The sequence below is a fragment of the Pezoporus flaviventris genome, unplaced genomic scaffold (genome assembly GCF_033815535.1).
Source record: "Pezoporus flaviventris isolate CSIRO_AGI_PZ_B2104156 unplaced genomic scaffold, CSIRO_AGI_Pfla_v1 ptg000160l, whole genome shotgun sequence".
NCBI classification, from domain to species: domain Eukaryota; kingdom Metazoa; phylum Chordata; class Aves; order Psittaciformes; family Psittacidae; genus Pezoporus; species Pezoporus flaviventris.
Window position 1 is genome coordinate 2,197,497 of NW_026892708.1, and position 25,615 is coordinate 2,223,111.

The window sequence follows — 25,615 nt, forward strand, 5'->3', positions numbered from 1 at the left end:
AGCTAGTGCTCTGCTTCTTCAGCACACAAGCAGCTTTGCAACGGGGTCACCATCATTGCAGTCTCTCCTCGGTTTACTACCTAAAAGTCCATTTGAATCCAAATTCTCAGGTGGTGTCTCTCAGCTGCCCAGCAGCACAGTTAGTACAGCACGAACGTTTGGCCTCTGCTCCCACAGCAGAAGAGCCAGGATTGAAAGCTGGTGCTGGACCTGTTCAGCACACAATCCCTTTTACATTGGTGCATTCATCGTTGCTTTCACTGCTCACTTTCATACAGGAAAAGCATTTGAATGGAATCAGTCCAGAGGCTGCTCTCTGCTGCGCAGCAACACAGTCAGCACAGAATGAACAGTGGCATCTGCTCACACGGCAGAAGGAGCAGCAGGGAAAGCTAGTGCTCTGCTTCTTCAGCACACAAGCAGCTTTGCAACGGGGTCACCATCATTGCAGTCTCTCCTCGGTTTCCTACCTAAAAGTCCATTTGAATCCAAATTCTCAGGTGGTGTCTCTCAGCTGCCCAGCAGCACAGTGAGTACAGCACGAACGTTTGGCCTCTGCTCCCACAGCAGAAGAGCCAGGATTGAAAGCTGGTGCTGGACCTGTTCAGCACACAATCCCCTTTACATTGGTGCCTCCATCGTTGCTTTAACTGCTAACACTCATACAGGAAAAGCACTTGAATAGAATCCGTCCAGAGCCTGCTCCCTGCTGCGCAGCAACACAGTCAGCACAGAATGAACAGTGGCATCTGCTCACAAGGCAGAAGGAGCAGCAGGGAAAGCTAGTGCTCTGCTTCTTCAGCACACAAGCAGCTTTGCAACGGGGTCACCATCATTGCAGTCTCTCCTCGGTTTCATACCTAAAAGTCCATTTGAATCCAAATTCTCAGGTGGTGTCTCTCAGCTGCCCAGCAGCACAGTTAGTACAGCACGAACGTTTGGCCTCTGCTCCCACAGCAGAAGAGCCAGGATTGAAAGCTGGTGCTGGACCTGTTCAGCACACAATCCCTTTTACATTGGTGCATTCATCGTTGCTTTCACTACTCACTTTCATACAGGAAAAGCATTTGAATGGAATCAGTCCAGAGGCTGCTCTCTGCTGTGCAGCAACACAGTCAGCACAGAATGAACAGTGGCATCTGCTCACACGGCAGAAGGAGCAGCAGGGAAAGCTAGTGCTCTGCTTCTTCATCACACAAGCAGCTTTGCAACGGGGTCACCATCATTGCAGTCTCTCCTCGGTTTCATACCTAAAAGTCCATTTGAATCCAAATTCTCAAGCGGTCTCAGCTGCCCAGAGGCACAGTGAGTACAGCACGAACGTTTGGCCTCTGCTCCCACAGCAGAAGAGCTAGGATTGAAAGCTGGTGCTGGACCTGTTCAGCACACAATCCCCTTTACATTGGTGCCTCCATCGTTGCTTTCACTGCTAACACTCATACAGGAAAAGCATTTGAATAGAATCCGTCCAGAGCCTGCTCTCTGCTGGCAGCAACACAGCACAGAATGAACAGTGGCATCTGCTCACACGGCAGAAGGAGCAGCAGGGAAAGCTAGTGCTCTGCTTCTTCAGCACACAAGCAGCTTTGCAACGGGGTCACCATCATTGCAGTCTCTCCTCGGTTTCATACCTAAAAGTCCATTTGAATCCAAATTCTCAGGTGGTGTCTCTCAGCTGCCCAGCAGCACAGTGAGTACAGCACGAACGTTTGGCCTCTGCTCCCACAGCAGAAGAGCCAGGATTGAAAGCTGGTGCTGGACCTGTTCAGCACACAATCCCCTTTACATTGGTGCCTCCATCGTTGCTTTCACTGCTCACTTTCATACAGGAAAAGCATTTGAATAGAATCCGTCCAGAGCCTGCTCCCTGTTGGCAGCAACACAGCACAGAATGAACAGTGGCATCTGCTCACACGGCAGAAGGAGCAGCAGGGAAAGCTAGTGCTCTGCTTCTTCAGCACACAAGCAGCTTTGCAACGGGGTCACCATCATTGCAGTCTCTCCTCGGTTTCATACCTAAAAGTCCATTTGAATCCAAATTCTCAGGTGGTGTCTCTCAGCTGCCCAGCAGCACAGTGAGTACAGCACGAACGTTTGGCCTCTGCTCCCACAGCAGAAGAGCCAGGATTGAAAGCTGGTGCTGGACCTGTTCAGCACACAATCCCCTTTACATTGGTGCCTCCATCGTTGCTTTAACTGCTAACACTCATACAGGAAAAGCATTTGAATAGAATCCGTCCAGAGCCTGCTCCCTGTTGGCAGCAACACAGCACAGAATGAACAGTGGCATCTGCTCACACGGCAGAAGGAGCAGCAGGGAAAGCTAGTGCTCTGCTTCTTCAGCACACAAGCAGCTTTGCAACGGGGTCACCATCATTGCAGTCTCTCCTCGGTTTCATACCTAAAAGTCCATTTGAATCCAAATTCTCAGGTGGTGTCTCTCAGCTGCCCAGCAGCACAGTGAGTACAGCACGAACGTTTGGCCTCTGCTCCCACAGCAGAAGAGCCAGGATTGAAAGCTGGTGCTGGACCTGTTCAGCACACAATCCCCTTTACATTGGTGCCTCCATCGTTGCTTTAACTGCTAACACTCATACAGGAAAAGCACTTGAATAGAATCCGTCCAGAGCCTGCTCCCTGCTGCGCAGCAACACAGTCAGCACAGAATGAACAGTGGCATCTGCTCACACGGCAGAAGGAGCAGCAGGGAAAGCTAGTGCTCTGCTTCTTCAGCACACAAGCAGCTTTGCAACGGGGTCACCATCATTGCAGTCTCTCCTCGGTTTCATACCTAAAAGTCCATTTGAATCCAAATTCTCAGGTGGTGTCTCTCAGCTGCCCAGCAGCACAGTGAGTACAGCACGAACGTTTGGCCTCTGCTCCCACAGCAGAAGAGCCAGGATTGAAAGCTGGTGCTGGACCTGTTCAGCACACAATCCCCTTTACATTGGTGCCTCCATCGTTGCTTTCACTGCTCACATTCATACAGGAAAAGCATTTGAATGGAATCAGTCCAGAGCCTGCTCTCTGCTGCGCAGCAACACAGTCAGCACAGAATGAACAGTGGCATCTGCTCACACGGCAGAAGGAGCAGCAGGGAAAGCTAGTGCTCTGCTTCTTCAGCACACAAGCAGCTTTGCAACGGGGTCACCATCATTGCAGTCTCTCCTCGGTTTCATACCTAAAAGTCCATTTGAATCCAAATTCTCAAGCGGTCTCAGCTGCCCAGAGGCACAGTGAGTACAGCACGAACGTTTGTCCTCTGCTCCCACAGCAGAAGAGCCAGGATTGAAAGCTGGTGCTGGACCTGTTCAGCACACAATCCCCTTTACATTGGTGCCTCCATCGTTGCTTTCACTGCTCACATTCATACTGGAAAAGCATTTGAATGGAATCAGTGCAGAGCCTGCTCTCTGCTGCGCAGGAACACAGTCAGCACAGAATGAACAGTGGCATCTGCTCACACGGCAGAAGGAGCAGCAGGGAAAGCTAGTGCTCTGCTTCTTCAGCACACAAGCAGCTTTGCAACGGGGTCACCATCATTGCAGTCTCTCCTCGGGTTCATACCTAAAAGTCCATTTGAATCCAAATTCTCAGGTGGTGTCTCTCAGCTGCCCAGCAGCACAGTTAGTACAGCACGAACGTTTGGCCTCTGCTCCCACAGCAGAAGAGCCAGGATTGAAAGCTGGTGCTGGACCTGTTCAGCACACAATCCCTTTTACATTGGTGCATTCATCGTTGCTTTCACTGCTCACTTTCATACAGGAAAAGCATTTGAGTGGAATCAGTCCAGAGGCTGCTCTCTGCTGCGCAGCAACACAGTCAGCACAGAATGAACAGTGGCATCTGCTCACAAGGCAGAAGGAGCAGCAGGGAAAGCTAGTGCTCTGCTTCTTCAGCACACAAGCAGCTTTGCAACGGGGTCACCATCATTGCAGTCTCTCCTCGGTTTCATACCTAAAAGTCCATTTGAATCCAAATTCTCAGGTGGTGTCTCTCAGCTGCCCAGCAGCACAGTGAGTACAGCACGAACGTTTGGCCTCTGCTCCCACAGCAGAAGAGCCAGGATTGAAAGCTGGTGCTGGACCTGTTCAGCACACAATCCCCTTTACATTGGTGCCTCCATCGTTGCTTTAACTGCTAACACTCATACAGGAAAAGCATTTGAATAGAATCCGTCCACAGCCTGCTCCCTGTTGGCAGCAACACAGCACAGAATGAACAGTGGCATCTGCTCACACGGCAGAAGGAGCAGCAGGGAAAGCTAGTGCTCTGCTTCTTCAGCACACAAGCAGCTTTGCAACGGGGTCACCATCATTGCAGTCTCTCCTCGGTTTCATACCTAAAAGTCCTTTTGAATCCAAATTCTCAGGTGGTGTCTCTCACCTGCCCAGCAGCACAGTTAGTACAGCACGAACGTTTGGCCTCTGCTCCCACAGCAGAAGAGCCAGGATTGAAAGCTGGTGCTGGACCTGTTCAGCACACAATCCCCTTTACATTGGTGCCTCCATCGTTGCTTTCACTGCTCACATTCATACAGGAAAAGCATGTGAATGGAATCAGTCCAGAGGCTGCTCTCTGCTGCGCAGGAACACAGTCAGCACAGAATGAACAGTGGCATCTGCTCACACGGCAGAAGGAGCAGCAGGGAAAGCTAGTGCTCTGCTTCTTCAGCACACAAGCAGCTTTGCAACGGGGTCACCATCATTGCAGTCTCTCCTCGGTTTCATACCTAAAAGTCCATTTGAATCCAAATTCTCAGGTGGTGTCTCTCAGCTGCCCAGCAGCACAGTGAGTACAGCACGAACGTTTGGCCTCTGCTCCCACAGCAGAAGAGCCAGGATTGAAAGCTGGTGCTGGACCTGTTCAGCACACAATCCCCTTTACATTGGTGCCTCCATCGTTGCTTTCACTGCTAACACTCATACAGGAAAAGCATTTGAATAGAATCCGTCCAGAGCCTGCTCCCTGTTGGCAGCAACACAGCACAGAATGAACAGTGGCATCTGCTCACACGGCAGAAGGAGCAGCAGGGAAAGCTAGTGCTCTGCTTCTTCAGCACACAAGCAGCTTTGCAACGGGGTCACCATCATTGCAGTCTCTCCTCGGTTTCCTACCTAAAAGTCCATTTGAATCCGAATTCTCAGGTGGTGTCGCTCAGCTGCCCAGCAGCACAGTGAGTACAGCACGAACGTTTGGCCTCTGCTCCCACAGCAGAAGAGCCAGGATTGAAAGCTGGTGCTGGACCTGTTCAGCACACAATCCCCTTTATATTGGTGCCTCCATCGTTGCTTTCACAGCTCACATTCATACTGGAAAAGCATTTGAATGGAATCAGTGCAGAGCCTGCTCTCTGCTGCGCAGGAACACAGTCAGCACAGAATGAACAGTGGCATCTGCTCACACGGCAGAAGGAGCAGCAGGGAAAGCTAGTGCTCTGCTTCTTCATCACACAAGCAGCTTTGCAACGGGGTCACCATCATTGCAGTCTCTCCTCGGGTTCATACCTAAAAGTCCATTTGAATCCAAATTCTCAGGTGGTGTCTCTCAGCTGCCCAGCAGCACAGTTAGTACAGCACGAACGTTTGGCCTCTGCTCCCACAGCAGAAGAGCCAGGATTGAAAGCTGGTGCTGGACCTGTTCAGCACACAATCCCTTTTACATTGGTGCATTCATCGTTGCTTTCACTGCTCACTTTCATACAGGAAAAGCATTTGAGTGGAATCAGTCCAGAGGCTGCTCTCTGCTGCGCAGCAACACAGTCAGCACAGAATGAACAGTGGCATCTGCTCACAAGGCAGAAGGAGCAGCAGGGAAAGCTAGTGCTCTGCTTCTTCAGCACACAAGCAGCTTTGCAACGGGGTCACCATCATTGCAGTCTCTCCTCGGTTTCATACCTAAAAGTCCATTTGAATCCAAATTCTCAGGTGGTGTCTCTCAGCTGCCCAGCAGCACAGTGAGTACAGCACGAACGTTTGGCCTCTGCTCCCACAGCAGAAGAGCCAGGATTGAAAGCTGGTGCTGGACCTGTTCAGCACACAATCCCCTTTACATTGGTGCCTCCATCGTTGCTTTAACTGCTAACACTCATACAGGAAAAGCATTTGAATAGAATCCGTCCACAGCCTGCTCCCTGTTGGCAGCAACACAGCACAGAATGAACAGTGGCATCTGCTCACACGGCAGAAGGAGCAGCAGGGAAAGCTAGTGCTCTGCTTCTTCAGCACACAAGCAGCTTTGCAACGGGGTCACCATCATTGCAGTCTCTCCTCGGTTTCATACCTAAAAGTCCTTTTGAATCCAAATTCTCAGGTGGTGTCTCTCACCTGCCCAGCAGCACAGTGAGTACAGCACGAACGTTTGGCCTCTGCTCCCACAGCAGAAGAGCCAGGATTGAAAGCTGGTGCTGGACCTGTTCAGCACACAATCCCCTTTACATTGGTGCCTCCATCGTTGCTTTCACTGCTCACATTCATACAGGAAAAGCATGTGAATGGAATCAGTCCAGAGGCTGCTCTCTGCTGCGCAGGAACACAGTCAGCACAGAATGAACAGTGGCATCTGCTCACACGGCAGAAGGAGCAGCAGGGAAAGCTAGTGCTCTGCTTCTTCAGCACACAAGCAGCTTTGCAACGGGGTCACCATCATTGCAGTCTCTCCTCGGTTTCATACCTAAAAGTCCATTTGAATCCAAATTCTCAGGTGGTGTCTCTCAGCTGCCCAGCAGCACAGTGAGTACAGCACGAACGTTTGGCCTCTGCTCCCACAGCAGAAGAGCCAGGATTGAAAGCTGGTGCTGGACCTGTTCAGCACACAATCCCCTTTACATTGGTGCCTCCATCGTTGCTTTCACTACTCACTTTCATACAGGAAAAGCATTTGAATGGAATCAGTCCAGAGGCTGCTCTCTGCTGTGCAGCAACACAGTCAGCACAGAATGAACAGTGGCATCTGCTCACACGGCAGAAGGAGCAGCAGGGAAAGCTAGTGCTCTGCTTCTTCATCACACAAGCAGCTTTGCAACGGGGTCACCATCATTGCAGTCTCTCCTCGGTTTCATACCTAAAAGTCCATTTGAATCCAAATTCTCAAGCGGTCTCAGCTGCCCAGAGGCACAGTGAGTACAGCACGAACGTTTGGCCTCTGCTCCCACAGCAGAAGAGCTAGGATTGAAAGCTGGTGCTGGACCTGTTCAGCACACAATCCCCTTTACATTGGTGCCTCCATCGTTGCTTTCACTGCTAACACTCATACAGGAAAAGCATTTGAATAGAATCCGTCCAGAGCCTGCTCTCTGCTGGCAGCAACACAGCACAGAATGAACAGTGGCATCTGCTCACACGGCAGAAGGAGCAGCAGGGAAAGCTAGTGCTCTGCTTCTTCAGCACACAAGCAGCTTTGCAACGGGGTCACCATCATTGCAGTCTCTCCTCGGTTTCATACCTAAAAGTCCATTTGAATCCAAATTCTCAGGTGGTGTCTCTCAGCTGCCCAGCAGCACAGTGAGTACAGCACGAACGTTTGGCCTCTGCTCCCACAGCAGAAGAGCCAGGATTGAAAGCTGGTGCTGGACCTGTTCAGCACACAATCCCCTTTACATTGGTGCCTCCATCGTTGCTTTCACTGCTCACTTTCATACAGGAAAAGCATTTGAATAGAATCCGTCCAGAGCCTGCTCCCTGTTGGCAGCAACACAGCACAGAATGAACAGTGGCATCTGCTCACACGGCAGAAGGAGCAGCAGGGAAAGCTAGTGCTCTGCTTCTTCAGCACACAAGCAGCTTTGCAACGGGGTCACCATCATTGCAGTCTCTCCTCGGTTTCATACCTAAAAGTCCATTTGAATCCAAATTCTCAGGTGGTGTCTCTCAGCTGCCCAGCAGCACAGTTAGTACAGCACGAACGTTTGGCCTCTGCTCCCACAGCAGAAGAGCCAGGATTGAAAGCTGGTGCTGGACCTGTTCAGCACACAATCCCTTTTACATTGGTGCATTCATCGTTGCTTTCACTGCTCACTTTCATACAGGAAAAGCATTTGAATGGAATCAGTCCAGAGGCTGCTCTCTGCTGCGCAGCAACACAGTCAGCACAGAATGAACAGTGGCATCTGCTCACACGGCAGAAGGAGCAGCAGGGAAAGCTAGTGCTCTGCTTCTTCAGCACACAAGCAGCTTTGCAACGGGGTCACCATCATTGCAGTCTCTCCTCGGTTTCATACCTAAAAGTCCATTTGAATCCAAATTCTCAGGTGGTGTCTCTCAGCTGCCCAGCAGCACAGTGAGTACAGCACGAACGTTTGGCCTCTGCTCCCACAGCAGAAGAGCCAGGATTGAAAGCTGGTGCTGGACCTGTTCAGCACACAATCCCCTTTACATTGGTGCCTCCATCGTTGCTTTCACTGCTCACTTTCATACAGGAAAAGCATTTGAATAGAATCCGTCCAGAGCCTGCTCCCTGTTGGCAGCAACACAGCACAGAATGAACAGTGGCATCTGCTCACACGGCAGAAGGAGCAGCAGGGAAAGCTAGTGCTCTGCTTCTTCAGCACACAAGCAGCTTTGCAACGGGGTCACCATCATTGCAGTCTCTCCTCGGTTTCATACCTAAAAGTCCATTTGAATCCAAATTCTCAGGTGGTGTCTCTCAGCTGCCCAGCAGCACAGTTAGTACAGCACGAACGTTTGGCCTCTGCTCCCACAGCAGAAGAGCCAGGATTGAAAGCTGGTGCTGGACCTGTTCAGCACACAATCCCTTTTACATTGGTGCATTCATCGTTGCTTTCACTGCTCACTTTCATACAGGAAAAGCATTTGAATGGAATCAGTCCAGAGGCTGCTCTCTGCTGCGCAGCAACACAGTCAGCACAGAATGAACAGTGGCATCTGCTCACACGGCAGAAGGAGCAGCAGGGAAAGCTAGTGCTCTGCTTCTTCAGCACACAAGCAGCTTTGCAACGGGGTCACCATCATTGCAGTCTCTCCTCGGTTTCATACCTAAAAGTCCATTTGAATCCAAATTCTCAGGTGGTGTCTCTCAGCTGCCCAGCAGCACAGTGAGTACAGCAAGAACGTTTGGCCTCTGCTCCCACAGCAGAAGAGCCAGGATTGAAAGCTGGTGCTGGACCTGTTCAGCACACAATCCCCTTTACATTGGTGCCTCCATCGTTGCTTTCACTGCTAACACTCATACAGGAAAAGCATTTGAATAGAATCTGTCCAGAGCCTGCTCCCTGCTGGCAGCAACACCGCACAGAATGAACAGGGGCATCTGCTCACACGGCAGAAGGAGCAGCAGGGAAAGCTAGTGCTCTGCTTCTTCAGCACACAAGCAGCTTTGCAACGAAGTCACCATCATTGCAGTCTCTCCTCGGTTTCATACCTAAAAGTCCATTTGAATCCAAATTCTCAAGCGGTCTCAGCTGCCCAGAGGCACAGTGAGTACAGCACGAACGTTTGGCCTCTGCTCCCACAGCAGAAGAGCCAGGATTGAAAGCTGGTGCTGGACCTGTTCAGCACACAATCCCCTTTACATTGGTGCCTCCATCGTTGCTTTCACTGCTAACACTCATACAGGAAAAGCATTTGAATAGAATCCGTCCAGAGCCTGCTCCCTGCTGGCAGCAACACAGCACAGAATGAACAGTGGCATCTGCTCACACGGCAGAAGGAGCAGCAGGGAAAGCTAGTGCTCTGCTTCTTCAGCACACAAGCAGCTTTGCAACGGGGTCACCATCATTGCAGTCTCTCCTCGGTTTCATACCTAAAAGTCCATTTGAATCCAAATTCTCAGGTGGTGTCTCTCAGCTGCCCAGCAGCACAGTGAGTACAGCACGAACGTTTGGCCTCTGCTCCCACAGCAGAAGAGCCAGGATTGAAAGCTGGTGCTGGACCTGTTCAGCACACAATCCCCTTTATATTGGTGCCTCCATCGTTGCTTTCACTGCTCACATTCATTCTGGAAAAGCATTTGAATGGAATCAGTGCAGAGCCTGCTCTCTGCTGCGCAGGAACACAGTCAGCACAGAATGAACAGTGGCATCTGCTCACACGGCAGAAGGACCAGCAGGGAAAGCTACTGCTCTGCTTCTTCAGCACACAAGCAGCTTTGCAACGGGGTCACCATCATTGCAGTCTCTCCTCGGGTTCATACCTAAAAGTCCATTTGAATCCAAATTCTCAGGTGGTGTCTCTCAGCTGCCCAGCAGCACAGTTAGTACAGCACGAACGTTTGGCCTCTGCTCCCACAGCAGAAGAGCCAGGATTGAAAGCTGGTGCTGGACCTGTTCAGCACACAATCCCTTTTACATTGGTGCATTCATCGTTGCTTTCACTGCTCACTTTCATACAGGAAAAGCATTTGAGTGGAATCAGTCCAGAGGCTGCTCTCTGCTGCGCAGCAACACAGTCAGCACAGAATGAACAGTGGCATCTGCTCACACGGCAGAAGGAGCAGCAGGGAAAGCTAGTGCTCTGCTTCTTCAGCACACAAGCAGCTTTGCAACGGGGTCACCATCATTGCAGTCTCTCCTCGGTTTCATACCTAAAAGTCCATTTGAATCCAAATTCTCAAGCGGTCTCAGCTGCCCAGAGGCACAGTGAGTACAGCACGAACGTTTGGCCTCTGCTCCCACAGCAGAAGAGCCAGGATTGAAAGCTGGTGCTGGACCTGTTCAGCACACAATCCCCTTTACATTGGTGCCTCCATCGTTGCTTTAACTGCTAACACTCATACAGGAAAAGCATTTGAATAGAATCCGTCCACAGCCTGCTCCCTGTTGGCAGCAACACAGCACAGAATGAACAGTGGCATCTGCTCACACGGCAGAAGGAGCAGCAGGGAAAGCTAGTGCTCTGCTTCTTCAGCACACAAGCAGCTTTGCAACGGGGTCACCATCATTGCAGTCTCTCCTCGGTTTCATACCTAAAAGTCCTTTTGAATCCAAATTCTCAGGTGGTGTCTCTCACCTGCCCAGCAGCACAGTGAGTACAGCACGAACGTTTGGCCTCTGCTCCCACAGCAGAAGAGCCAGGATTGAAAGCTGGTGCTGGACCTGTTCAGCACACAATCCCCTTTACATTGGTGCCTCCATCGTTGCTTTCACTGCTCACATTCATACAGGAAAAGCATGTGAATGGAATCAGTCCAGAGGCTGCTCTCTGCTGCGCAGGAACACAGTCAGCACAGAATGAACAGTGGCATCTGCTCACACGGCAGAAGGAGCAGCAGGGAAAGCTAGTGCTCTGCTTCTTCAGCACACAAGCAGCTTTGCAACGGGGTCACCATCATTGCAGTCTCTCCTCGGTTTCATACCTAAAAGTCCATTTGAATCCAAATTCTCAGGTGGTGTCTCTCAGCTGCCCAGCAGCACAGTGAGTACAGCACGAACGTTTGGCCTCTGCTCCCACAGCAGAAGAGCCAGGATTGAAAGCTGGTGCTGGACCTGTTCAGCACACAATCCCCTTTACATTGGTGCCTCCATCGTTGCTTTCACTACTCACTTTCATACAGGAAAAGCATTTGAATGGAATCAGTCCAGAGGCTGCTCTCTGCTGTGCAGCAACACAGTCAGCACAGAATGAACAGTGGCATCTGCTCACACGGCAGAAGGAGCAGCAGGGAAAGCTAGTGCTCTGCTTCTTCATCACACAAGCAGCTTTGCAACGGGGTCACCATCATTGCAGTCTCTCCTCGGTTTCATACCTAAAAGTCCATTTGAATCCAAATTCTCAAGCGGTCTCAGCTGCCCAGAGGCACAGTGAGTACAGCACGAACGTTTGGCCTCTGCTCCCACAGCAGAAGAGCTAGGATTGAAAGCTGGTGCTGGACCTGTTCAGCACACAATCCCCTTTACATTGGTGCCTCCATCGTTGCTTTCACTGCTAACACTCATACAGGAAAAGCATTTGAATAGAATCCGTCCAGAGCCTGCTCTCTGCTGGCAGCAACACAGCACAGAATGAACAGTGGCATCTGCTCACACGGCAGAAGGAGCAGCAGGGAAAGCTAGTGCTCTGCTTCTTCAGCACACAAGCAGCTTTGCAACGGGGTCACCATCATTGCAGTCTCTCCTCGGTTTCATACCTAAAAGTCCATTTGAATCCAAATTCTCAGGTGGTGTCTCTCAGCTGCCCAGCAGCACAGTGAGTACAGCACGAACGTTTGGCCTCTGCTCCCACAGCAGAAGAGCCAGGATTGAAAGCTGGTGCTGGACCTGTTCAGCACACAATCCCCTTTACATTGGTGCCTCCATCGTTGCTTTCACTGCTCACTTTCATACAGGAAAAGCATTTGAATAGAATCCGTCCAGAGCCTGCTCCCTGTTGGCAGCAACACAGCACAGAATGAACAGTGGCATCTGCTCACACGGCAGAAGGAGCAGCAGGGAAAGCTAGTGCTCTGCTTCTTCAGCACACAAGCAGCTTTGCAACGGGGTCACCATCATTGCAGTCTCTCCTCGGTTTCATACCTAAAAGTCCATTTGAATCCAAATTCTCAGGTGGTGTCTCTCAGCTGCCCAGCAGCACAGTTAGTACAGCACGAACGTTTGGCCTCTGCTCCCACAGCAGAAGAGCCAGGATTGAAAGCTGGTGCTGGACCTGTTCAGCACACAATCCCTTTTACATTGGTGCATTCATCGTTGCTTTCACTGCTCACTTTCATACAGGAAAAGCATTTGAATGGAATCAGTCCAGAGGCTGCTCTCTGCTGCGCAGCAACACAGTCAGCACAGAATGAACAGTGGCATCTGCTCACACGGCAGAAGGAGCAGCAGGGAAAGCTAGTGCTCTGCTTCTTCAGCACACAAGCAGCTTTGCAACGGGGTCACCATCATTGCAGTCTCTCCTCGGTTTCATACCTAAAAGTCCATTTGAATCCAAATTCTCAGGTGGTGTCTCTCAGCTGCCCAGCAGCACAGTGAGTACAGCACGAACGTTTGGCCTCTGCTCCCACAGCAGAAGAGCCAGGATTGAAAGCTGGTGCTGGACCTGTTCAGCACACAATCCCCTTTACATTGGTGCCTCCATCGTTGCTTTCACTGCTAACACTCATACAGGAAAAGCATTTGAATAGAATCTGTCCAGAGCCTGCTCCCTGCTGGCAGCAACACCGCACAGAATGAACAGGGGCATCTGCTCACACGGCAGAAGGAGCAGCAGGGAAAGCTAGTGCTCTGCTTCTTCAGCACACAAGCAGCTTTGCAACGAAGTCACCATCATTGCAGTCTCTCCTCGGTTTCATACCTAAAAGTCCATTTGAATCCAAATTCTCAAGCGGTCTCAGCTGCCCAGAGGCACAGTGAGTACAGCACGAACGTTTGGCCTCTGCTCCCACAGCAGAAGAGCCAGGATTGAAAGCTGGTGCTGGACCTGTTCAGCACACAATCCCCTTTACATTGGTGCCTCCATCGTTGCTTTCACTGCTAACACTCATACAGGAAAAGCATTTGAATAGAATCCGTCCAGAGCCTGCTCCCTGCTGGCAGCAACACAGCACAGAATGAACAGTGGCATCTGCTCACACGGCAGAAGGAGCAGCAGGGAAAGCTAGTGCTCTGCTTCTTCAGCACACAAGCAGCTTTGCAACGGGGTCACCATCATTGCAGTCTCTCCTCGGTTTCATACCTAAAAGTCCATTTGAATCCAAATTCTCAGGTGGTGTCTCTCAGCTGCCCAGCAGCACAGTGAGTACAGCACGAACGTTTGGCCTCTGCTCCCACAGCAGAAGAGCCAGGATTGAAAGCTGGTGCTGGACCTGTTCAGCACACAATCCCCTTTATATTGGTGCCTCCATCGTTGCTTTCACTGCTCACATTCATTCTGGAAAAGCATTTGAATGGAATCAGTGCAGAGCCTGCTCTCTGCTGCGCAGGAACACAGTCAGCACAGAATGAACAGTGGCATCTGCTCACACGGCAGAAGGACCAGCAGGGAAAGCTACTGCTCTGCTTCTTCAGCACACAAGCAGCTTTGCAACGGGGTCACCATCATTGCAGTCTCTCCTCGGGTTCATACCTAAAAGTCCATTTGAATCCAAATTCTCAGGTGGTGTCTCTCACCTGCCCAGCAGCACAGTTAGTACAGCACGAACGTTTGGCCTCTGCTCCCACAGCAGAAGAGCCAGGATTGAAAGCTGGTGCTGGACCTGTTCAGCACACAATCCCTTTTACATTGGTGCATTCATCGTTGCTTTCACTGCTCACTTTCATACAGGAAAAGCATTTGAGTGGAATCAGTCCAGAGGCTGCTCTCTGCTGCGCAGCAACACAGTCAGCACAGAATGAACAGTGGCATCTGCTCACACGGCAGAAGGAGCAGCAGGGAAAGCTAGTGCTCTGCTTCTTCAGCACACAAGCAGCTTTGCAACGGGGTCACCATCATTGCAGTCTCTCCTCGGTTTCATACCTAAAAGTCCATTTGAATCCAAATTCTCAAGCGGTCTCAGCTGCCCAGAGGCACAGTGAGTACAGCACGAACGTTTGGCCTCTGCTCCCACAGCAGAAGAGCCAGGATTGAAAGCTGGTGCTGGACCTGTTCAGCACACAATCCCCTTTACATTGGTGCCTCCATCGTTGCTTTCACTGCTAACACTCATACAGGAAAAGCATTTGAATGGAATCCGTCCAGAGCCTGCTCCCTGTTGGCAGCAACACAGCACAGAATGAACAGTGGCATCTGCTCACACGGCAGAAGGAGCAGCAGGGAAAGCTAGTGCTCTGCTTCTTCAGCACACAAGCAGCTTTGCAACGGGGTCACCATCATTGCAGTCTCTCCTCGGTTTCATACCTAAAAGTCCATTTGAATCCAAATTCTCAGGTGGTGTCTCTCAGCTGCCCAGCAGCACAGTTAGTACAGCACGAACGTTTGGCCTCTGCTCCCACAGCAGAAGAGCCAGGATTGAAAGCTGGTGCTGGACCTGTTCAGCACACAATCCCTTTTACATTGGTGCATTCATCGTTGCTTTCACTGCTCACTTTCATACAGGAAAAGCATTTGAATGGAATCAGTCCAGAGGCTGCTCTCTGCTGCGCAGCAACACAGTCAGCACAGAATGAACAGTGGCATCTGCTCACACGGCAGAAGGAGCAGCAGGGAAAGCTAGTGCTCTGCTTCTTCAGCACACAAGCAGCTTTGCAACGGGGTCACCATCATTGCAGTCTCTCCTCGGTTTCATACCTAAAAGTCCATTTGAATCCAAATTCTCAGGTGGTGTCTCTCAGCTGCCCAGCAGCACAGTGAGTACAGCACGAACGTTTGGCCTCTGCTCCCACAGCAGAAGAGCCAGGATTGAAAGCTGGTGCTGGACCTGTTCAGCACACAATCCCCTTTACATTGGTGCCTCCATCGTTGCTTTCACTGCTAACACTCATACAGGAAAAGCATTTGAATAGAATCTGTCCAGAGCCTGCTCCCTGCTGGCAGCAACACCGCACAGAATGAACAGGGGCATCTGCTCACACGGCAGAAGGAGCAGCAGGGAAAGCTAGTGCTCTGCTTCTTCAGCACACAAGCAGCTTTGCAACGAAGTCACCATCATTGCAGTCTCTCCTCGGTTTCATACCTAAAAGTCCATTTGAATCCAAATTCTCAAGCGGTCTCAGCTGCCCAGAGGCACAGTGAGTACAGCACGAACGTTTGGCCTCTGCTCCCACAGCAGAAGAGCCAGGATTGAAAGCTGGTGCTGGACCTGTTCAGCACACAATCCCCTTTACATTGGTGCCTCCATCGTTGCTTTCACTGCTAACACTCATACAGGAAAAGCATTTGAATAGAATCCGTCCAGAGCCTGCTCCCTGCTGGCAGCAACACAGCACAGAATGAACAGTGGCATCTGCTCACACGGCAGAAGGAGCAGCAGGGAAAGCTAGTGCTCTGCTTCTTCAGCACACAAGCAGCTTTGCAACGGGGTCACCATCATTGCAGTCTCTCCTCGGTTTCATACCTAAAAGTCCATTTGAATCCAAATTCTCAGGTGGTGTCTCTCAGCTGCCCAGCAGCACAGTGAGTACAGCACGAACGTTTGGCCTCTGCTCCCACAGCAGAAGAGCCAGGATTGAAAGCTGGTGCTGGACCTGTTCAGCACACAATCCCCTTTATATTGGTGCCTCCATCGTTGCTTTCACTGCTCACATTCATTCTGGAAAAGCATTTGAATGGAATCAGTGCAGAGCCTGCTCTCTGCTGCGCAGGAACACAGTCAGCACAGAATGAACAGTGGCATCTGCTCACACGGCAGAAGGACCAGCAGGGAAAGCTACTGCTCTGCTTCTTCAGCACACAAGCAGCTTTGCAACGGGGTCACCATCATTGCAGTCTCTCCTCGGGTTCATACCTAAAAGTCCATTTGAATCCAAATTCTCAGGTGGTGTCTCTCACCTGCCCAGCAGCACAGTTAGTACAGCACGAACGTTTGGCCTCTGCTCCCACAGCAGAAGAGCCAGGATTGAAAGCTGGTGCTGGACCTGTTCAGCACACAATCCCTTTTACATTGGTGCATTCATCGTTGCTTTCACTGCTCACTTTCATACAGGAAAAGCATTTGAGTGGAATCAGTCCAGAGGCTGCTCTCTGCTGCGCAGCAACACAGTCAGCACAGAATGAACAGTGGCATCTGCTCACACGGCAGAAGGAGCAGCAGGGAAAGCTAGTGCTCTGCTTCTTCAGCACACAAGCAGCTTTGCAACGGGGTCACCATCATTGCAGTCTCTCCTCGGTTTCATACCTAAAAGTCCATTTGAATCCAAATTCTCAAGCGGTCTCAGCTGCCCAGAGGCACAGTGAGTACAGCACGAACGTTTGGCCTCTGCTCCCACAGCAGAAGAGCCAGGATTGAAAGCTGGTGCTGGACCTGTTCAGCACACAATCCCCTTTACATTGGTGCCTCCATCGTTGCTTTCACTGCTAACACTCATACAGGAAAAGCATTTGAATGGAATCCGTCCAGAGCCTGCTCCCTGTTGGCAGCAACACAGCACAGAATGAACAGTGGCATCTGCTCACACGGCAGAAGGAGCAGCAGGGAAAGCTAGTGCTCTGCTTCTTCAGCACACAAGCAGCTTTGCAACGGGGTCACCATCATTGCAGTCTCTCCTCGGTTTCATACCTAAAAGTCCATTTGAATCCAAATTCTCAGGTGGTGTCTCTCAGCTGCCCAGCAGCACAGTGAGTACAGCACGAACGTTTGGCCTCTGCTCCCACAGCAGAAGAGCCAGGATTGAAAGCTGGTGCTGGACCTGTTCAGCACACAATCCCCTTTACATTGGTGCCTCCATCGTTGCTTTCACTGCTAACACTCATACAGGAAAAGCATTTGAATAGAATCTGTCCAGAGCCTGCTCCCTGCTGGCAGCAACACCGCACAGAATGAACAGGGGCATCTGCTCACACGGCAGAAGGAGCAGCAGGGAAAGCTAGTGCTCTGCTTCTTCAGCACACAAGCAGCTTTGCAACGGGGTCACCATCATTGCAGTCTCTCCTCGGTTTCATACCTAAAAGTCCATTTGAATCCAAATTCTCAAGCGGTCTCAGCTGCCCAGAGGCACAGTGAGTACAGCACGAACGTTTGGCCTCTGCTCCCACAGCAGAAGAGCCAGGATTGAAAGCTGGTGCTGGACCTGTTCAGCACACAATCCCCTTTACATTGGTGCCTCCATCGTTGCTTTCACTGCTAACACTCATACAGGAAAAGCATTTGAATAGAATCAGTCCAGAGGCTGCTGTCTGCTGCGCAGGAACACAGTCAGAACAGAATGAACAGTGGCATCTGCTCACACGGCAGAAGGAGCAGCAGGGAAAACTAGTGCTCTGCTTCTTCAGCACACAAGCAGCTTTGCAACGGGGTCACCATCATTGCAGTCTCTCCTCGGTTTTATACCTAAAAGTCCATTTGAATCCAAATTCTCAGGTGGTGTCTCTCAGCTGCCCAGCAGCACAGTTAGTACAGCACGAACGTTTGGCCTCTGCTCCCACAGCAGAAGAGCCAGGATTGAAAGCTGGTGCTGGACCTGTTCAGCACACAATCCCTTTTACATTGGTGGATTCATCGTTGCTTTCACTGCTCACTTTCATACAGGAAAAGCATTTGAATGGAATCAGTCCAGAGGCTGCTCTCTGCTGCGCAGCAACACAGTCAGCACAGAATGAACAGTAGCATCTGCTCACACGGCAGAAGGAGCAGCAGGGAAAGCTAGTGCTCTGCTTCTTCAGCACACAAGCAGCTTTGCAACGGGGTCACCATCATTGCAGTCTCTCCTCGGTTTCATACCTAAAAGTCCATTTGAATCCAAATTCTCAGGTGGTGTCTCTCAGCTGCCCAGCAGCACAGTGAGTACAGCAAGAACGTTTGGCCTCTGCTCCCACAGCAGAAGAGCCAGGATTGAAAGCTGGTGCTGGACCTGTTCAGCACACAATCCCCTTTACATTGGTGCCTCCATCGTTGCTTTAACTGCTAACACTCATACAGGAAAAGCATTTGAATAGAATCCGTCCAGAGCCTGCTCCCTGCTGCGCAGCAACACAGTCAGGACAGAATGAACAGTGGCATCGGCTCACAAGGCAGAAGGAGCAGCAGGGAAAGCTAGTGCTCTGCTTCTTCAGCACACAAGCAGCTTTGCAACGGGGTCACCATCATTGCAGTCTCTCCTCGGTTTCCTACCTAAAAGTCCATTTGAATCCAAATTCTCAGGTGGTGTCTCTCAGCTGCCCAGCAGCACAGTTAGTACAGCACGAACGTTTGGCCTCTGCTCCCACAGCAGAAGAGCCAGGATTGAAAGCTGGTGCTGGACCTGTTCAGCACACAATCACCTTTACATTGGTGCCTCCATCGTTGCTTTCACTGCTCACATTCATACAGGAAAAGCATTTGAGTGGAATCAGTCCAGAGGCTGCTCTCTGCTGCGCAGCAACACAGTCAGCACAGAATGAACAGTGGCATCTGCTCACAAGGCAGAAGGAGCAGCAGGGAAAGCTAGTGCTCTGCTTCTTCAGCACACAAGCAGCTTTGCAACGGGGTCACCATCATTGCAGTCTCTCCTCGGTTTCATACCTAAAAGTCCATTTGAATCCAAATTCTCAGGTGGTGTCTCTCAGCTGCCCAGCAGCACAGTGAGTACAGCACGAACGTTTGGCCTCTGCTCCCACAGCAGAAGAGCCAGGATTGAAAGCTGGTGCTGGACCTGTTCAGCACACAATCCCCTTTACATTGGTGCCTCCATCGTTGCTTTAACTGCTAACACTCATACAGGAAAAGCATTTGAATAGAATCCGTCCAGAGCCTGCTCCCTGTTGGCAGCAACACAGCACAGAATGAACAGTGGCATCTGCTCACACGGCAGAAGGAGCAGCAGGGAAAGCTAGTGCTCTGCTTCTTCAGCACACAAGCAGCTTTGCAACGGGGTCACCATCATTGCAGTCTCTCCTCGGTTTCATACCTAAAAGTCCATTTGAATCCAAATTCTCAGCTGGTGTCGCTCAGCTGCCCAGCAGCACAGTGAGTACAGCACGAACGTTTGGCCTCTGCTCCCACAGCAGAAGAGCCAGGATTGAAAGCTGGTGCTGGACCTGTTCAGCACACAATCCCCTTTACATTGGTGCCTCCATCGTTGCTTTCACTGCTAACACTCATACAGGAAAAGCATTTGAATAGAATCTGTCCAGAGCCTGCTCCCTGCTGGCAGCAACACCGCACAGAATGAACAGGGGCATCTGCTCACACGGCAGAAGGAGCAGCAGGGAAAGCTAGTGCTCTGCTTCTTCAGCACACAAGCAGCTTTGCAACGGGGTCACCATCATTGCAGTCTCTCCTCGGTTTCATACCTAAAAGTCCATTTGAATCCAAATTCTCAAGCGGTCTCAGCTGCCCAGAGGCACAGTGAGTACAGCACGAACGTTTGGCCTCTGCTCCCACAGCAGAAGAGCCAGGATTGAAAGCTGGTGCTGGACCTGTTCAGCACACAATCCCCTTTACATTGGTGCCTCCATCGTTGCTTTCACTGCTAACACTCATACAGGAAAAGCATTTGAATAGAATCAGTCCAGAGGCTGCTGTCTGCTGCGCAGGAACACAGTCAGAACAGAATGAACAGTGGCATCTGCTCACACGGCAGAAGGAGCAGCAGGGAAAACTAGTGCTCTGCTTCTTCAGCACACAAGCAGCTTTGCAACGGGGTCACCATCATTGCAGTCTCTCCTCGGTTTTATACCTAAAAGTCCATTTGAATCCAAATTCTCAGGTGGTGTCTCTCAGCTGCCCAGCAGCACAGTTAGTACAGCACGAACGTTTGGCCTCTGCTCCCACAGCAGAAGAGCCAGGATTGAAAGCTGGTGCTGGACCTGTTCAGCACACAATCCCTTTTACATTGGTGCATTCATCGTTGCTTTCACTGCTCACTTTCATACAGGAAAAGCATTTGAATGGAATCAGTCCAGAGGCTGCTCTCTGCTGCGCAGCAACACAGTCAGCACAGAATGAACAGTAGCATCTGCTCACACGGCAGAAGGAGCAGCAGGGAAAGCTAGTGCTCTGCTTCTTCAGCACACAAGCAGCTTTGCAACGGGGTCACCATCATTGCAGTCTCTCCTCGGTTTCATACCTAAAAGTCCATTTGAATCCAAATTCTCAGGTGGTGTCTCTCAGCTGCCCAGCAGCACAGTGAGTACAGCAAGAACGTTTGGCCTCTGCTCCCACAGCAGAAGAGCCAGGATTGAAAGCTGGTGCTGGACCTGTTCAGCACACAATCCCCTTTACATTGGTGCCTCCATCGTTGCTTTAACTGCTAACACTCATACAGGAAAAGCATTTGAATAGAATCCGTCCAGAGCCTGCTCCCTGCTGCGCAGCAACACAGTCAGGACAGAATGAACAGTGGCATCGGCTCACAAGGCAGAAGGAGCAGCAGGGAAAGCTAGTGCTCTGCTTCTTCAGCACACAAGCAGCTTTGCAACGGGGTCACCATCATTGCAGTCTCTCCTCGGTTTCCTACCTAAAAGTCCATTTGAATCCAAATTCTCAGGTGGTGTCTCTCAGCTGCCCAGCAGCACAGTTAGTACAGCACGAACGTTTGGCCTCTGCTCCCACAGCAGAAGAGCCAGGATTGAAAGCTGGTGCTGGACCTGTTCAGCACACAATCACCTTTACATTGGTGCCTCCATCGTTGCTTTCACTGCTCACATTCATACAGGAAAAGCATTTGAGTGGAATCAGTCCAGAGGCTGCTCTCTGCTGCGCAGCAACACAGTCAGCACAGAATGAACAGTGGCATCTGCTCACAAGGCAGAAGGAGCAGCAGGGAAAGCTAGTGCTCTGCTTCTTCAGCACACAAGCAGCTTTGCAACGGGGTCACCATCATTGCAGTCTCTCCTCGGTTTCATACCTAAAAGTCCATTTGAATCCAAATTCTCAGGTGGTGTCTCTCAGCTGCCCAGCAGCACAGTGAGTACAGCACGAACGTTTGGCCTCTGCTCCCACAGCAGAAGAGCCAGGATTGAAAGCTGGTGCTGGACCTGTTCAGCACACAATCCCCTTTACATTGGTGCCTCCATCGTTGCTTTAACTGCTAACACTCATACAGGAAAAGCATTTGAATAGAATCCGTCCAGAGCCTGCTCCCTGTTGGCAGCAACACAGCACAGAATGAACAGTGGCATCTGCTCACACGGCAGAAGGAGCAGCAGGGAAAGCTAGTGCTCTGCTTCTTCAGCACACAAGCAGCTTTGCAACGGGGTCACCATCATTGCAGTCTCTCCTCGGTTTCATACCTAAAAGTCCATTTGAATCCAAATTCTCAGGTGGTGTCTCTCAGCTGCCCAGCAGCACAGTGAGTACAGCACGAACGTTTGGCCTCTGCTCCCACAGCAGAAGAGCCAGGATTGAAAGCTGGTGCTGGACCTGTTCAGCACACAATCCCTTTTACATTGGTGCATTCATCGTTGCTTTCACTGCTCACTTTCATACAGGAAAAGCATTTGAATGGAATCAGTCCAGAGGCTGCTCTCTGCTGCGCAGCAACACAGTCAGCACAGAATGAACAGTAGCATCTGCTCACACGGCAGAAGGAGCAGCAGGGAAAGCTAGTGCTCTGCTTCTTCAGCACACAAGCAGCTTTGCAACGGGGTCACCATCATTGCAGTCTCTCCTCGGTTTCATACCTAAAAGTCCATTTGAATCCAAATTCTCAGGTGGTGTCTCTCAGCTGCCCAGCAGCACAGTTAGTACAGCACGAACGTTTGGCCTCTGCTCCCACAGCAGAAGAGCCAGGATTGAAAGCTGGTGCTGGACCTGTTCAGCACACAATCCCTTTTACATTGGTGCATTCATCGTTGCTTTCACTGCTCACTTTCATACAGGAAAAGCATTTGAATGGAATCAGTCCAGAGGCTGCTCTCTGCTGCGCAGCAACACAGTCAGCACAGAATGAACAGTAGCATCTGCTCACACGGCAGAAGGAGCAGCAGGGAAAGCTAGTGCTCTGCTTCTTCAGCACACAAGCAGCTTTGCAACGGGGTCACCATCATTGCAGTCTCTCCTCGGTTTCATACCTAAAAGTCCATTTGAATCCAAATTCTCAGGTGGTGTCTCTCAGCTGCCCAGCAGCACAGTTAGTACAGCACGAACGTTTGGCCTCTGCTCCCACAGCAGAAGAGCCAGGATTGAAAGCTGGTGCTGGACCTGTTCAGCACACAATCCCTTTTACATTGGTGCATTCATCGTTGCTTTCACTACTCACTTTCATACAGGAAAAGCATTTGAATGGAATCAGTCCAGAGGCTGCTCTCTGCTGTGCAGCAACACAGTCAGCACAGAATGAACAGTGGCATCTGCTCACACGGCAGAAGGAGCAGCAGGGAAAGCTAGTGCTCTGCTTCTTCATCACACAAGCAGCTTTGCAACGGGGTCACCATCATTGCAGTCTCTCCTCGGTTTCATACCTAAAAGTCCATTTGAATCCAAATTCTCAAGCGGTCTCAGCTGCCCAGAGGCACAGTGAGTACAGCACGAACGTTTGGCCTCTGCTCCCACAGCAGAAGAGCCAGGATTGAAAGCTGGTGTTGGACCTGTTCAGCACACAATCCCCTTTACATTGGTGCCTCCATCGTTGCTTTCACTGCTAACACTCATACAGGAAAAGCATTTGAATAGAATCCGTCCAGAGGCTGCTCTCTGCTGGCAGCAACACAGCACAGAATGAACAGTGGCATCTGCTCACACGGCAGAAGGAGCAGCAGGGAAAGCTAGTGCTCTGCTTCTTCAGCACACAAGCAGCTTTGCAACGGGGTCACCATCATTGCAGTCTCTCCTCGGTTTCATACCTAAAAGTCCATTTGAATCCAAATTCTCAGGTGGTGTCTCTCAGCTGCCCAGCAGCACAGTGAGTACAGCACGAACGTTTGGCCTCTGCTCCCACAGCAGAAGAGCCAGGATTGAAAGCTGGTGCTGGACCTGTTCAGCACACAATCCCCTTTACATTGGTGCCTCCATCGTTGCTTTCACTGCTAACACTCATACAGGAAAAGCACTTGAATAGAATCCGTCCAGAGCCTGCTCCCTGCTGCGCAGCCACACAGTCAGCACAGAATGAACAGTGGCATCTGCTCACACGGCAGAAGGAGCAGCAGGGAAAGCTAGTGCTCTGCTTCTTCAGCACACAAGCAGCTTTGCAACGGGGTCACCATCATTGCAGTCTCTCCTCGGTTTCATACCTAAAAGTCCATTTGAATCCAAATTCTCAGGTGGTGTCTCTCAGCTGCCCAGCAGCACAGTTAGTACAGCACGAACGTTTGGCCTCTGCTCCCACAGCAGAAGAGCCAGGATTGAAAGCTGGTGCTGGACCTGTTCAGCACACAATCCCTTTTACATTGGTGCATTCATCGTTGCTTTCACTACTCACTTTCATACAGGAAAAGCATTTGAATGGAATCAGTCCAGAGGCTGCTCTCTGCTGTGCAGCAACACAGTCAGCACAGAATGAACAGTGGCATCTGCTCACACGGCAGAAGGAGCAGCAGGGAAAGCTAGTGCTCTGCTTCTTCATCACACAAGCAGCTTTGCAACGGGGTCACCATCATTGCAGTCTCTCCTCGGTTTCATACCTAAAAGTCCATTTGAATCCAAATTCTCAAGCGGTCTCAGCTGCCCAGAGGCACAGTGAGTACAGCACGAACGTTTGGCCTCTGCTCCCACAGCAGAAGAGCCAGGATTGAAAGCTGGTGCTGGACCTGTTCAGCACACAATCCCCTTTACATTGGTGCCTCCATCGTTGCTTTCACTGCTAACACTCATACAGGAAAAGCATTTGAATAGAATCCGTCCAGAGCCTGCTCTCTGCTGGCAGCAACACAGCACAGAATGAACAGTGGCATCTGCTCACACGGCAGAAGGAGCAGCAGGGAAAGCTAGTGCTCTGCTTCTTCAGCACACAAGCAGCTTTGCAACGGGGTCACCATCATTGCAGTCTCTCCTCGGTTTCATACCTAAAAGTCCATTTGAATCCAAATTCTCAGGTGGTGTCTCTCAGCTGCCCAGCAGCACAGTGAGTACAGCACGAACGTTTGGCCTCTGCTCCCACAGCAGAAGAGCCAGGATTGAAAGCTGGTGCTGGACCTGTTCAGCACACAATCCCCTTTACATTGGTGCCTCCATCGTTGCTTTCACTGCTAACACTCATACAGGAAAAGCACTTGAATAGAATCCGTCCAGAGCCTGCTCCCTGCTGCGCAGCCACACAGTCAGCACAGAATGAACAGTGGCATCTGCTCACACGGCAGAAGGAGCAGCAGGGAAAGCTAGTGCTCTGCTTCTTCAGCACACAAGCAGCTTTGCAACGGGGTCACCATCATTGCAGTCTCTCCTCGGTTTCATACCTAAAAGTCCATTTGAATCCAAATTCTCAGGTGGTGTCGCTCAGCTGCCCAGCAGCACAGTTAGTACAGCACGAACGTTTGGCCTCTGCTCCCACAGCAGAAGAGCCAGGATTGAAAGCTGGTGCTGGACCTGTTCAGCACACAATCCCCTTTACATTGGTGCCTCCATCGTTGCTTTCACTGCTCACTTTCATACAGGAAAAGCATTTGAATAGAATCCGTCCAGAGCCTGCTCCCTGTTGGCAGCAACACAGCACAGAATGAACAGTGGCATCTGCTCACACGGCAGAAGGAGCAGCAGGGAAAGCTAGTGCTCTGCTTCTTCAGCACGCAAGCAGCTTTGCAAAGGGGTCTCCATCATTGCAGTCTCTCCTCGGTTTCCTACCTAAAAGTCCATTTGAATCCAAATTCTCAGGTGGTGTCTCTCAGCTGCCCAGCAGCACAGTTAGTACAGCACGAACGTTTGGCCTCTGCTCCCACAGCAGAAGAGCCAGGATAGAAAGCTGGTGCTGGACCTGTTCAGCACACAATCACCTTTACATTGGTGCCTCCATCGTTGCTTTCACTGCTCACATTCATACAGGAAAAGCATTTGAATGGAATCAGTCCAGAGGCTGCTCTCTGCTGCGCAGCAACACAGTCAGCACAGAATGAACAGTGGCATCTGCTCACAAGGCAGAAGGAGCAGCAGGGAAAGCTAGTGCTCTGCTTCTTCAGCACACAAGCAGCTTTGCAACGGGGTCACCATCATTGCAGTCTCT